The 13,355-nt window shown below is 46.4% G+C and overlaps 1 protein-coding gene across 4 annotated transcripts in view; it reads right to left on the bottom strand.

The window, feature by feature from the left end:
* Window positions 1-13,355, bottom strand: part of RBM47 (RNA binding motif protein 47) — an 88,490-nt gene that overhangs the window by 62,642 nt on the left and 12,493 nt on the right. The gene's annotated exons all lie outside the window — the stretch shown is intronic.

Below are 13,355 nucleotides of genomic sequence, written 5' to 3' on the forward strand. Positions count from 1 at the left end.
AAATGAACCCCGGAAAACTGCTAGGGAAGACTGCTTGAGCCTTATTATCAGATACATTACAGGTGAGGTTAAGCCACTGTCCATGTTTTAAAAGAGGCAGAGAAGGAAGTCCTCCCCAAACAACACAAACTTTTATTACTGTTTACGAAAGTAGCTTTGACTAGATTCTCTCATTAAAACTTCCCACGTGAAAAGAGACCTTGCAGAACTAATAAGAACACCCGGTGAGAGGGGGTACCCAGCGAGTGAATCAAGCATGCCATAGAACTGGTTTTTATCCTACACAAAAGAACCTGTCCTAAAGGCATCATTTACTCCTCCACACAGAGTTGCTCCTGGGAATCATTTTGTTTTCTTTCCAGAAGTTCAGCACCTCAGGTCAGGTGTATCCTAGAGTGCTCCCTGCTAAGGTGGCCAGTTCTGGGTTGGATATCCCTGGAGGCTTTGGGCATGGATTCCTGAGAAAGGTGGGGTTTGGGGAGGAGAAGGACTTCAGTGGAGTCTAATGCTACAGAGTCCACCTTCCAAAGCAGCCATTTTCTCCAGGGGAACTGATCTCTGTTGCCTGGAGTTCAGTTGCAACAGCAGGAGATCTCCAGCTACCACCTGGAGGTTGGCAAGCCTATCTCACTCAAATATGCACAGTTGAGTGAGACAGAACTATGTTAACTTCACATGCATTTTAGAGCAGGACGCTCTTCGGATAGGTCTCCGCATCTGGACACACACAGGAATCACAAAACCCCTCCGGGGTCAGCCCCCTGCTGGTTAGAAGCAGAGCCACACATGAGCAGAACAATGTACTTGGAGAACCCGACCCAGGTCCCAGAATTCAGTAGCTTAAAACTCCCACACGAGGGCAAAGCTAGGAATGTACGTAAGTGCTGACTTGCTGCAACTGACTTGAGATAACCCCATGAACTAGGCTTTGAAAACATGAGAAGCAGAGGTGGATGGCGGCAGAATCTTCATTTAAAATAGAATAATAGAATCCAAGAATTGGAAGGGGCCATACAGGCCATCTAGTCCAACCCCCCTGCTCAATGCAGGTTCAGCCTAAAGCATCCAAAATAAACATCTGTCCAGCATGCTTGAAGACTGCCAGCAAGTGCAGTCCTGATATCTAGCCAATATTGTTCTACCCATAGGAGAGGACCTCTTTACTGTGGGTCCTCTCCTCTGCTGCCGACAATAACTTTCCCTGCTCTCCTCTAAGTGACAACCTTTCAAAAAGATGGCAACCATGTTCCCTCTCAACCGCCTCTTCTCCAGGCTGAACATTCCCAAGTCCCTCAGCCTTTCCTCACAGGGCATGGTCTTCCTCATTGTGGCCTACCGTCCAAGTGCAGATCCTGCTTAGCTTTCAAGATCTGATGACATTGGGCTATCTCAATCTCATCCCGCATTCCAGATGTGAGGAAAAAGCAGGATGAGGTTTCAACACCAGCAAAAGTCTCTGGTCTGCTTGTTCTTTATAGCCCTGTTGCTTTTTCCCTCGACATGGCTTATAAATTCCAGAAACTGTGCTGTATTTGGGGAAAGCATTTGGGGAGGCGCACTGCAGGGAACTAAACAACATGCTCAGAGAAAGAGGAGCCCCATACTTGTTGTCTGCAAACTCCTTTGACTCTTTAAACCGCCAAGCGAAGAATAGGGACTTGCAATGTCCAGTTTGGCTGAGAGATGAAGACAAAAACAAAGCGAAGACTCTAGAGCTGTTAGAAACCCAGTTTCTGAAGTAGGGTTTTAAAAAAAGGACACCGCTCCACCGTGTGACATGGAAATACTCATGTTTAGTGTGGCAGAGCATCTCTGTGCAGGAACCAGAAGGAATGTCCAGCCACATATTTGTCTAACTTAGCGCCTTACAGTGCTAAAAGATGGCCAGGGGAGTTAAATTTAGCTTGGACCAGCCCAAATGGACTCTGGGGAATGGTAGAGGACAGGAAGGCCTGGAGGATCATTGTCCATGGGGTCACGATGGGTCGGACACGACTTCACACCTAACAACAACAGCAGCCCAATTAGTTGGCAAATTTAGGGCTGCCAACTCCAGGTTGGGAAATTTCTGGAGATTTGGGGGGGGCAGCTTGGGAACTCTGGGGGGGATGGGGTTGGTGGTGGGGAAGGACCTCAGTGGGACTTCAATGGGGTGTCATGCCACAGAGTCCCTCCTCCAAAGAAGCCGTTTGCTACCAGGAAATGTTTTAATCCCTGAAGTCTGGAGATTTGCTTCTACACGCCTTTTCCCTCTATGTGTCAAAAAACAATTCTATGCACCCCTTCACACGTGCTAAATAAACTCAGCGGCTGTTTGCAAGTAGATTTTGTCATTTTGTCACCTCGTAAAACTGCCCAGTGATAACATCTAGGGAAATGCAGCCAATTATGACTGGACAACTGTTTAATGCTGATGATTTTAAATGTTTTATTACTGTTTTAAAGTTATTTTACTTTTATGGGAATCATTTTGATCTATTATAATGTATGTATTGCTATATGTTGTTCAATGCCCTGAGCTGGCAATGAGAAGGTGGTATAGAAATTATAATTGTATTACTATAGAATAATAATTATTATAATTATTGTATAACAACATAATTACTATAATAAATTATTATAATTATTATATTATTATAATAAAATTATTATAATATAATAATTCAATTTCTTACCTGCTGCTCTCAAAACCTGTCTCATGGTGGGTTACAGTAAAAGATAAAAACACACATAAATGAACAAATTCCATATTCTGGTGGCAAGAAAAAAAGGAAAAAGAAACCCAACCCAGTTTCCTCCCTTACCTTCCTCCCCACCCACTGCCTCAGGGAATAAGGGCTTGTTATTCCAGATGTGAGTTGTTCTTGATCTAATAGTCTTAACCAGGGGTAGTCAAACTGCAGCCCTCCAGATGTCCATGGACTACAGTTCCCAGGAGCCCCTGCCAGCGAACGCTGGCAGGGGCTCCTGGGAATTGTAGTCCATGGACATCTGGAGGGCCGCAGTTTGACTACCCCTGGTCTTAACTATGGAGGGGCCTCTAGATATACTGTGCCCTGGCCTCAACCTCAATACAGTAAAATCCACTTGCAAAGTGGATTGAAAGTGGATTGGAAGTGTGTTGTTTCCCATGCAAATGCCCCATGGCTTATATATTGTAACAGCAATTTCGGCTTTTCCCTGATGGTCCAGCCTGAAACAATCCTGTCAGAACTTAGAAGCTAAACAGAGTCAACCACGGCTGTCCCTGGACGAGAGACCACCAAGGAAAACTGGAGATGCTATGTGGAGGCAAGTAATGGAAAGCCACCCCTGGCTCATCCCTTAGAATCATAGAGTTGGAAGAGGCCATACAGGCCATCTAGTCCAACCCCTGCTCAATGCAGGAGCACCCTGGGGGTGCCACGAGTTGGTTGCAACTAGAGAGAACACAACTGCTATTATTGTATCACAGCAAACTAGGGCTGTGGCTAGTGTGGTGGCCAGTGTGGTGTAGTGGTGAAGAGTGGCAAACTCTAATCTGGAGAACTTGGTTTCATTCCCTACTTCTCCTCCACATGCAGCCTGCTGGGTGAACATGGACCAATCCCAGTTCTCTCAAAGCTCCCTCAGCTTCACCTCCCTCACAGGGTGTCTGTTGTGGGGAGAGGAAGAATAGGTGATTGTAAGCCCGTTTGAGACACACAAGGCCTGCTGGGTGACCTTGGGCTAACCCCAGGTCTCTTAGAGTTCCCTCAGCCCCATTTTCCTCATGGGATGTCTGTGGTGGAAGAGGAAGGGTAGGCTGCTTTGGAACTCCTTCAGGTCGTGAAAACCAAAGCATTAAAAAAATCAGCTCTTCTTGTGGTGCTAGAAACTTGGCATCACGTTGACCTGCCCATTGACATGAACACAATCTTAAAGGCAGCAGTATCTCCTAGCTAGAGAGACAGATACTAAACTCCCACTTCCCATGAGCCTGACCAAAAAATCATGACTGACATTTCTACAATGTGAAACTTGTCAGTGCTGGTGATGAATACAGAGTACTTGACTGAACAGCCAGCTTTCAAGGCCTGTGGTCTGTGGGAAGAACATCTGGAAAGCAGTGGGCAATTCTGACCAAGTTTCTGATGGCAGGCAACAAAACCAGCCCAAGCAAAAAAAGAAAGATGTCCTGGATAAACAGAACTGAACAAAGATAAGCCCAAACTTGTATTCATACAGAAAATAGCACCCCTCCATCTCCAAAGAATGGGGACAGTTTATCAAGAAAAACTGGGTTAGTACCTCCCCCCCCCCTGAGTGGGTGCCACAAGATGGATGAAAACATTCACGGTGTCTAACAGGTTTCACTCGCACGGTTCTCAAGAGCTTGCCTGGCTACTGAAAGTTTTCAGGTTATTCTAAAAGAACTTTGTTTACTTTGGGGTTAAAAGAAATGGGTAAGAGGATTATACATTAATGCAGGGGTAGTCAACCTGTGGTCCTCCAGATGTCAATGTACTACCATTCCCATGAGCCCCTGCCAGCATTTGCTGGCAGGGGCTCATGGGAATTGTAGTCTATGAATATCTGGAGGACCACAGGTTGACTACCCCTGCATTAATGCATAAAGTAGCTGTAGCCAGAACACAACTGCTACTGTTCAGTATCCAAACAGCAATGTCTACCCACTAAATGGTGCTGGAAGTTAATCCATTGGTTAAACTGGAACGCCTTCATTCTATGAGTTGGGAAATTCAGGTGGGTCAGAGAGTTCCCATGTTGCAGTCTTTGGGAAGAGCCTGCTGTGCAGAAATAAGGGCACCATGCCTTTCTGCCTCTCTTGACATGCAGCAAAGAGGTGAGATCACTCAGGGTTGAAGAGGGCTCCTCCATGACTCTTGGCTGAAGCCTGGCACTTCTGAGGTTCTAACCTTGCCTCCCTTCTTCCTGTCACATGACTCTGATGGCAGATGGTCAGCAGGACCAAGTTGAACTGTTGAAGATCAATAGTCTAGAGCAGGGGTGGCCAAACTGTGGCTCTCCAGATGTCCATGGACTACAATTCCCATGAGCCTCTACCAGCATAATGTCCATGGACATCAGGAGAGCCACAGTTTGGCCACCCCTGCACTCGAGAATCCCTCGTTCAAGAGCTGTCATCTGAATCAAGAGACAGGTTCCCTTTCTTTAACGAAAGGGCCATTTTACCTAAAATGCAAAACCTACGTTTCTTCCACACCTAGTAACATTCCACCAGAGTTGCTCAAACAATTTTGGATTAGCCCACATTCCAGAATAATCCCCTTTAAATTGTTCTGTGATTAAAATGTTTTCTGGACTCCAGGCTGGTTTACGAGCTCTCTTTCTCCTCCATCTGTACAACCAGAAGTAACGTGTATCCATCTTGCAGGAATGTTGTGAGCACCGCTACTAAGAACCACTAGTCTTCATAATGTCCATCAGTCCCCCAAATACCAGTCATTCGATTCCCCTAAAGGAATTAAAGAGTAGCCATTCACAAACACAGGGCTGACCACTGTGGCCTGGCTAATTCTTCTAGGTTTAGAGGCAATGCTTGGGGAGGTCTGAAATAAGATTCCCAGGTCAATTGGTGCTGTTGGCGAGAGATGGGGAGGGGGGGGGGGACTTTCCAGAACTGACACAATGTCACTTGGAAGTGATGTCAGAGATTCTGGGAATAACACTCTGGCTTTTGGGCAAAATTATACGGTAGAAGTTACTTCACATGCCCAAACCCAAGAGGTCAACCTCCCCAATGACTCCGAAGTGCTGACTAATTCTGGGTATAAGCTTTCGTGTGCGTTCACTGCTCAGATATCAAGTGAGCATAGATTGCCAACCCCAGGTTTGGAAATACCTGGAGATTTGAGGGTGGAACCTGGAAAAATAGGGTTTAGAGAGCAGGCACCATGGCAGGATACAATGCCATGCAAGCTGGCTTCCCAATCAGCCATTGTCTCCAGGAGAAGTGGAATAAAGGTCTTAAACAGGGGTAGTCAAACTGTGGCCCTCCAGATGTCCATGGACTACAATTTCCATGAGCCTCTGCCAACAAACACTGACAGGGACTCATGGAAATTGTAGTCCATGGACACCCAGAGGGCTGCAGTTTGACTACCCCTGGTCTTAAAGTATCAATGATTTACGAGATCAGTTGTAATTCCAGAGAATCTCCATCCCCCAGATGAAGGGTGGCAACCCTGACAACTTCTACTTGCTGCATTCTCAGTTTTCCCAAGTACAGCAGAAATGATTAACAAATTCAATACTAATTCAATCTCAGATGCAGGAGAAAAAAAAATTTTTTTTAGCAGACTTTGACTAACAAACTAAAACATCACATGTTTATAATCCTGCGGCAATGGCAGCTTCTGCTCAGTTATTTCCTACTTCCTTCTAGAACATGAACAATGGCTGGGGGGGGGGGAGGAGGAGGAAGAGGAACAGTGGCAGAGAACAACCAAAAGACCACAAGGATTCAAACTGAGCTTCAAATGAGTCAGGAGATCGGCAGCCGAAAGGAACTGCATCTCTTCCTCCCCCCAACTGGACCAGCCCTTTCAAAAGAACCATCCATCTACACAGTGAGCCTCTCCCCAATTCTAAGCAGAATTAGGGGGCTACTCTTCAGCGTAAACACTTCAACGTACGTAACTTTAGGGTGGCCAGTCTCCAGGGGATGGCTGGGGATATCCCGGGATACCAACCGACCTCAGAGAAGAAGCAGAGAGCTGTTTTTGGTACCTAGTTTTCCGTTAACTGAAGGAATCTCAAAGTGGCTTACAATTCCCTTCTCAGCCTCTGCCCACAATTGACACCTTGTAGGTGGGGCTGAGAGAGCTCTGAGAGAACTGTGACTGGCCTAAGATCCCCAGCTGGCTGCATAGGGAGGAGTGGGGAGTCAATCCAAGTTCTCCAGGTTAGAGGCTGCCGCTCTTAACCACTACACCCAACTGGATCTTGATCCCAAATCAATGCCCTTGGAGAACATGGTTGATTTGAAGGGTCAACTCCATGGCATTGTGTGCTGCTAAAGCCCCTCCCCTCCCCAAACCAAGTCCTTCTCAAAGCAGAGCCAGCAATGCTAGCCTACCTCACAGGGTGGCTATGAGGAAACAGAGGAGAGGAGAACAATGTCAGCCGCCTTGGGTCTCCATCAGAGAGGCCAGAGGGGCATACCTAGGGCTGCCAACCTCCAGGGGGTGGCTGCAGATCACCTGGGATTACAACTGACCTCCAGGTGACAGAGATCAGTTCACCTGGAGAAAATGGCTGCTTTGGAAGGGGGACAGTAGGGCATCACATCCCCATTAAAACTCCTCTCCTCCCCAAATCCCATCACCTTCAGGCTTCAGAAGATTCAGGTATTTCCCAACCTGGGGCTGGCAACTCTAGGCATAAAGAAAGCAAAAGAGCTCAGATATGGGATAGCTCGGTCATGGTAGTTATTCTGTAGTCCCTGCAGACTACAGAAGTTGGGCAGCATTCTGACCTCTTCACTTCTAAAATGACGAGATTGCATAGCTTGGCTCAGCTGCCTTCGATCCAACTTCACACACTCCCACACCACTCTCCAGTCCTTCTGCATGGATGCAAAGAGTGTTAGGTCCAGCTGAAGCTATTATGGTGCCCATGTGGAGGAAGTCTGTGCAGGGGGGAGAGATTTCTGGCAAGAGGACAGCTGGTTTCCATGAGAAAACAGAATCAATTTTAATTGCACAGTCCCCAGTAAATCAGAAGGTACAAAGCCACACACTCTGAAATGACTGCTTGCAGTATCTCTGTATGAGTTGTGCTCTGGCCTTCCTTCTTCCCAATCAACATGTGCTACACCCAGACCCTTAGCCACCGAGGAGGGGGGCTGACATGGGGTAGTTCCCCCCAGTTCGCCCTGTGCCCCTTTACCAAACAACCCCCTTATCACTAAGTTGGAACTGACAGGGCAAGCACCCGGCCCAAGGAGGCATGGCCAAGCACAGACTGGGCCTGCCAGTCAGGCAGCTCCTCCTCCCTCCTTCCTTCCCCCTGCCCACTTACTTGCAGGGGACTGGATCACTGGGTCAGTCCAGGATGCAACTGAGTTACCTGGTTTCACAGAAGAGTTAAGCAAAGAACAGACACAGAAAGAAAACAGGAAACAAGGGGATCTGCTGAGTTTAGCAATGCAGAACAGCGAAGCCCATTCCCAGAGACAAGTGTGCGGGAGAAAAAAAGAAGTCAGAAGACAACATCGCATCCAGAAGCCTGGAAGACACCACCAGGTGCAAAGGCAGGAGTTATGGAAAGAACAGACCAGGAAGGAATAAAGACACGATCATTCAGAAAACCTAAATCATTTCCTCATCATCCCTCAGAATAATGCCCTTTCTGTGAAGACTGCGAAATGAATTGTTGGAGGCTTTCATGGCCAGAGTCAACTGGTTGTTGTGGGTTTTCCGGACTCTGTGGCCTGGTAGTTTTAGTCCCTGCTGTACTGCCAGGAACTGGGGACGGCATCTTCAGAGGCAGGACACGGCAAGACAGTTATTTCACTGTGCCAACAATTCCCATCCTGCCATGTCCAATCTCTGACGATGCCAGTAGGCTAAAACTATCAGACCCCGGCCACCCAGGCCAGAAAACCCACAACAGCCACACTGAGAAATCTTAGTCATTCATCATAAGAGGAAAGATCAAGGAAGACTTTTTGAAAGATGGAAACATTATCACAAGCTCTTGCTTCGTCATTTTAAGCAAACATCCATTTCTCTATAGGAACAGGACTGGAATTAAAAAACTTTGCATCATGGTACAGTTTCGTAGCTCACTTGTTCTTTTAATTGACTCAATGTGTCGTGGAGCTGCAGGAAGGTCTTCTTTCTGCGACCACAGGTAGTACACGGAAGCACTTTAGACCAGGGGTAGTCAAACTGTGGCCCTCCAGAGGTCCATGGACTACAATTCCCATGAGCCCCTGCCAGCGAATGCTGGCAGGGGCTCGTGGGAATTGTAGTCCATGGACCTCTGGAGGGCTGCAGTTTGACTACTCCTGCTTTAGACAAAACCCCAGTTCAGAGTTCAATTTCTGCACACTGCCCCACTTTGAGTCCTTCTTTGCATAGCTCGTTCCGACAACAGCAGCTAAAACCACCAGTTTTAGCAGCAAAAAAGTGCAAAGAGTTCCTTAACCTAAACATATTTTTGGTATTCTTTATAAAAAGGTGCTAGTACCTGTATCAAGAAGGTAGCACCAATTTCCACAAATTCCCAACCACCCCCAGGGCTTGGGAGACTCCCTGAAACAGGTGCCGGTATTCGGTAACAGTGAGTGCCACCACAAAAAAGCCTGGGATTTGTGTCGTTTGCAGAAATGCACTATGAACAGAGGGAGGTTTGACAAGTACAGAACACAAAGTCAAAAACAAAAGGAGTCTTGTGGCACCTTAGAGCTTTACTGGAAGCATAAAGCTTTTTTGGCCAGTTCTACTGCATTCAGAGCCCAACGGATGCTAAAAGAGGGATGGCAAACTTCTGCATTCTTCAGGAACTGCATTAACAGGGACCAAACGGGCCAGAAATATTATTTTGCTACACAAAGGGGCTCCGTTGCAAATGGGCTCACAGCATAATCAAGTCACTGTAGTGAGGGAACACGCGCACATTCACAGAAGAATGCTACATTAAAATCTCTCCTTTGGTTACTCCTTGCCAATGAAACTGGTTTTGGTTTTTTTAACCATCCTAGCTCCCTTAAAAATTGGTTTGGGCATGACTTCGGCCCCTGGGGCTGCCAGATAGCTTATTCCTCTTCTAGAATAGAGCACTGGCCAGGATTTAGTCAAAAGCTACCCCCCTCCGCGCAAAATACCCACAAAAAAGACTGTGCTACTGTAGAATTCACTATGGGGACAGGAACCTGCCTGTATCCAAAGCACAATTTGTATGCTACGTGTCATTACGCGTACACAGGTGTTGCGTAAGTAAGAAACAAACCTAATGCAGGACTTCGGCAAGGACATGCTTGTGTTTGTTCAGGTTTAGTACTCTGCCAGAGATTAGCAAGAAGGAAAAGTGGCCAGGAGGAGAGAGCCAGAAGTTGTGCTAAAGAGAGCTCTCATAGCTTTCTTGTCCCAAACTTAATGGGTACAGTGGTCCTTCTGAATTCACTTGCTGATATTTTTCCAAAAGCCAATATACTCTTCTGCCTCACCTTGTAAGGTTAACGCATTTTACAACACAACACAGTTCTGCGCTCAGATGGAAATCTGCCCTCTCTCTCTCTCTCTCTCTCTCTCTCTCTCTCTCTCCTTTGCTTATTCAGAACACAATTCTATGTCCCCAACATTTGCTTTCTGGAAATTCTTTGGTGTATTACTGCATAGCAGAGTAGTGTGACAAGGATAAAGAGATTAGAAGTATTTTCGTTTAACTCCTTCGGCCTCAGAGCTGGCAAAAGACAATGGATTTATTGACGGGCATAAGAAATCCTTTACTAAAATGAAAAGGGTATGCAATTCAGAGGAAGAAAGGGCAGTAAAGCCGTGCGACAGTAAAGCGAATCTGACCCAAAAGCCAAGCAGCACACACTGACCTCAGTAAATAAAGTCGGGGACACAAACCGAAAGACCTACACGGTTTGTGCTGTTAAATTATTAGGAACTTTCAGTGCTGGGGCGGGAACAGAGAGCGATGCAAATTTCCAGCAGCTGTTCCTATGTCTTTATAGCAGCCTGCACCATTGTGGCAATTGTATTTACAGCACAGTACATCACAGGAGTGTAAGGGGGAGGGGTTGGTAACAGTATGATAGACATATTAGTCACATTCACCCTCTGTCCTAAAAATGGGACCTTCGAGTTGTTCTTCCATATTGTAATATGTCAAAATATTCTTATATGAATTTGAATGATAAAAAAAATGCTAGATAAAATAAATCTGGGCATGCTATGTGTTATGTAGGCAATACAAGCTGGGCTAACAAGGGCTACTATGTAAATCAAGGATTGTAAAGCAACCAATCAGACACTCTAGTTGTATGAACTTATACCTAAAGAGAGCCATCCTGTCCTGAGGCTGTCCAGGGGCTGGCTTGTGTTTTGCCCAGATTTGCCTCGGGATAAGAGAAATCACAAAAAGTGAGCAACCTGTGAGCAACCAGAGGCAAGCCCATATGGAGGGGGAAAGGTACAATAGTCTCTGCAGCATTGTCCTGCCCTCGCACCTGCCCTCGCCTCTCCATTTCCTGCTCCGAGCATTTTGTTAAAATGGCACAGTCTGCTACATTGTCAAAGGTAAAATAAAATCTTCTGCAATGCGGCCACGGTCTTTTTGGGATCAGGCAGGCAAAACACAGCCCCGTTTCTGTTTTCTGGAGGTGGGGAATGAGCTAGTAAAGAGGGGGGGGGGGGTAGGTGGATGATTGAGCAGCCTTCTCCCAATCATACAGGAGTCTGAGCACTTTGTTTTTAAGCCAGCCATTTACACAAAATGACTTTTGGGGCATCAGTTACCATGTCCAGCCTTCTCACAACACACGCAGGCAAAAACAGACTTTGTGTTTTCTGGAGGTGGGAAATAAGCTGGGAAAGGGGGGGGGGGGTGATCGAGCAGCCTTCTTCCGATCATACAGGGGCTTGAGCACTTTGTTTTTAAGCCAACCATTTACACAAAATGACTTTGGGCTCCAGGGACCATCTTCAGCATCTCAGAAATCCACCCAAACATAAATAGAGTCCAAAAGAACATGAATTCCCAAAGGGGGGGGGGGGATGATGCATCTTCCTGGTGTTTCTCCATAGCAAGTCAGAAGTGTTGATTTCTATTAAAAATGCGTCTATGTTTACTGCATAGCAACACAGAAGTGCCTTTAAAAAAATAATAATTTGGGGGCTGGGGGAGAGGGAAGTTTGAGAGAACTGCTGTGCTGTGATTGGTGGCTTGCTGTGATTGACAAGGAGCAGAGGGAGATGTCAGGAGGCAAAAAGCCATGATGGGGCAGAGGGAAAAATGTGGGACTGGTCTCCCATGAGGAGGGCTGCAAACGTGAGGTTTACCATTCTGCGTTGGCAAGCAGGAGGCCACATGCGTTTTACCCCTCTGTGCAGAAACGGTCAATATATATGGAGGCCAAGACGCACTCTTATTTCTTGTGATGATACTTTCCTATACTGCCTTTCTGCAACTGCATTCAGTTCCTGCATCACATCTTCCTGCACTTGCCAATTGCATTTCATCTACTTGTACCAGTGAACTACTACTGTGCACTCTCTTGGCTTCTCCAAGTCTACATATACAGATAAGAGGTTCCACTAGGGTTGCCAATCTTCAGGTGGTGGGATCTAGGCAATAGAGATCAGTTCACCTTGAGAAAATGGCCGCCTTTGGACTTCATAGCCTCATATCCTGTTAAAGTCCTTCTGCTCCCTCAAGCTCTAATCTCCTCAAGTTACACCCCCAAAATCTCCCGGTATTTCCCAACTCAGAGCTGGCAATCCTCGGTTTCACCCAGTTCTTGGAGGAATGAGAATATACAGGCATTAAAAATGCCATAAACGCAGAGTATTTCCCAACATGCCTTAGGGGTTCCCTCAACTGAATCAACCTTCTCTGTGCCTCCATTTGGATGCCGACGGTAACCACCCACAACGTACTTACTTGGCTGATAGAGAAGACTGAATCTAAGTCCCTCTAAACTTGCCTTATTCTTCCCCCCTTCCCCGACCCCTTATCATTAGCCATTATGAGCTCTATTGCTAATGTCAATAATAGCCGTAAATGCAGTCAGCATAAAGACTTAGACAAAAGATCATGATTTCCTATATGGGACAGGAGCCCCGTCCATCCTGATTGTGAATCACAAAGCAAGACAGAGTATTTTAAGGCTTCAGAGTCTAAGTCACCAATTACTCCCTAGGACAGGGGTAGTCAACCTGTGGTCCTCCAGATATTCATGGACTAAAATTCCCATGAGACCTCTGCCAGGATATTGTATGCTTCCCATGTTGCCAAGACTTAATGGTATATGGTCAGGGAAACAGAGACCCCCCCCATTTTGACCTCCCCCCATCCCCATTAACAAGGCTTATTCCAGCTAGGAAAAGAAATGCAAATCTCATGCAAGAAGGGCAATTTGAGTCCTATCCATTCTGACTAAAACACTTCTTTGGCATGATAATCACTAAATAAAGGCTGGTCCTGATATTTAATGCTGAAATATTCAATACTTAATTTTTACAAAACTGCTCTTGCTCCAGGTCATACCAATTATTTTACTGAGAATTTCAGCACTGTATAGATTTGCCTCCACTGGGTGAGTGTGTGTGTGTGTGTGTGTGTGTGTGGCAACCCTCTCAGCCCCCCTGGAGGTATGGCATCCAGTCAGTGGGAAG

The sequence above is a fragment of the Paroedura picta genome, chromosome 10 (genome assembly GCF_049243985.1).
Source record: "Paroedura picta isolate Pp20150507F chromosome 10, Ppicta_v3.0, whole genome shotgun sequence".
NCBI classification, from domain to species: domain Eukaryota; kingdom Metazoa; phylum Chordata; class Lepidosauria; order Squamata; family Gekkonidae; genus Paroedura; species Paroedura picta.